Here is a 2,500-nt window from a genome sequence, read left to right on the forward strand (position 1 = left end):
AATACATAAGTACATATATGGTCATGAAAATAATCAAGCATCAAAGATATGATTCATTAATTTTCATACGATCATCGTCGATAAACTAATTTCCTCTCTCCTTTTGTTAATATTGCATACAATTCACTTATACGCATCACCAAAAGAATAATGGTTCATTGAGAGTAAATCATCTCAAATATTCTTACAATATTTCCTTACTTGCTTTCCCAATTGAGTTAGCCTATCTGCTTACCAATACTCAAAATAACATTAATCTTATCATAACTGCTGGGGAGGGGGGGGGTTATTGAAGGTTATCTTGTGAAGAGGCAAGTAGCCTCTAACCTGCAGAAGGCAACGCGAGTTATTAGATCAAAATAATCTTTGACGTCTTCATATACTAAAAACTTGAAATTGTTCCTTAGTATGAAGTCTTTACGACTCGAGGCCTACTTACGGGGAAGGCAGGAGAAAAGTGTCATTTCTCACTTTTCACATTAAATTCGTAGGTATTTGAACAGATGATTAATATTACTTTCCTGTCTCTTCCTCGAGGTCCATAATCTCATATTGATTAATCTAATGGATGGGTTCCAATACGCATTCAGTTGCACCATCATAAAGGATGAAGTGTTTGGAGAAAACTATAGCCTATCATCTATAACATTTTGTCGACCTGACCTTGTCTCTGTCCAGTAAGATACAGCGATTGGGAGCGAATTATTGGTTCCCGTATCTTCGACTCGAACAAGCCGATACTTACTCCTGATATTTAATATAACCCCTTTTAGATAATGAACACAAAGCGTTTACCTCAGGATGTACATCGTTAGGTCTTTCCACCTGATGGGGAACAATCTATGCTTGTTTCAGGACGGGGTATTCCGTTCTTTTTTATCTACTTAATTAATATAAATAAAGTTCTTTTTTCCATACTTGAGCTCATAGGTAGAAGGTAAGTGGCCGTGGGATGTGTCTGTTCTGTTGGTCTTGTACTGAAGAGTTTCTATTAAACATTTTTTTCTCCCTTTAATACCAGCACTTTTCTAGTTACATCTGTTGAAATTTTGAGTAGGATCCCCTAGCACATCAGTCGCATCAACTTCCTGAAAATAGTCGAGAGCTACTATTCAATCACTCCAACACTGAGGTTCTTTCTTGCTGATGTGAATGATTCTGGTGTGGGGAAAGTAAGCTCAGGGTGTCTTTTTCGGAAAAGGGATTACTGTTCCAGTAAATGAGGGGGAGACTTTCTTGAAATTTCTTGTCCTTCTTCATCCTGCAATAGGACCTTTGCGGCATAGAGTATATTTGTTCTAATCTGCTAACATAATTCACAGAAAAACTCTTGGTACACATTGTGAGCTCATTCCATGGTGGCCTGATAGGTCGTACCGGAGGGTTGTTAAATTAATGTCGCACTCTAATTGAAATGCCAAAGCTAAACAATAGTGTATATGTAAATAAAAATGTTATTGGGTAACATTAACCATCTAACCATGCTACCAGCTGCTTCCCTTTATATTCCCAACTCCCCTTAACCCCTGTATCATGAAGACATCAAAGGAAATTTTCAGCACAACTGGATAAATATACGCGAGGCTGTATATATCCCAAAGATTTTATTCAACCTGAAATATTATTTCAAATAATAAGCAAACAACAAACAAAAATAAAACATGAATAAATAATTGACACAGATGTAGATTTTACTTTCACACATATTTTACCTAACTTACAAAAATAAAATAAAACAATGTTCACAATGTTCAATGTCATGTTTCCATGATATAATACATTTTATTCAATAAGAAAGTGACCAACCATTCCTAAACATTTTACAAATTGTTTCATTATCAAGCAAAGAATGTATTTACCTCACACCATCACGCAGTTTTCCTTGTAGACAAATACGTCTTCACGAAATGAAGTTCCTATCAAACTCTAAAACAAAACAGTAATATTTTTTTAGATTGTTTTTTATTTATTTCCTTCAAAATTACCATAATTATTCACTATTTTCTATCTCCATCTGAATCAAACTACTACAATACAAACAGGGAATGATAGAAAGTTTTAAATACCTTCAAAAACGTTTCCTTCGATAAATACATATATCATGGCACATAACAAAATCCGTAGAACCATCACCCGTTATTCCTCCGCCAAAACACATGGCATGGCAAAAATAAATATTATTTGCTATACAATGAACACAATACCCTTCATCGCATTTACTTTTAATACAATAATGATGCATATTCTATGGACGTGTACACTTGCTAGGCTGTGAGTGTAGGCGAATTTCTGCTTATGAGTGTAAAGTACAGTCGCGGGCAAAATTTTGTCGAGCATGTTTCGAATTTGTTTCGAACATCCCCTTAATACAATACGTTTTAATAGGGTAAGACAGATTCATTAACGGATTTTTGTTCGCCAATGTACATTTGGGAACACTAAGGCACTCTCAGTATTCAGTGTAAATAGCTAATAAATTAGTACATCTTAATACTAATTT

The sequence above is a fragment of the Penaeus vannamei genome, chromosome 15 (assembly GCF_042767895.1).
Source record: "Penaeus vannamei isolate JL-2024 chromosome 15, ASM4276789v1, whole genome shotgun sequence".
Lineage (NCBI taxonomy): Eukaryota > Metazoa > Arthropoda > Malacostraca > Decapoda > Penaeidae > Penaeus > Penaeus vannamei.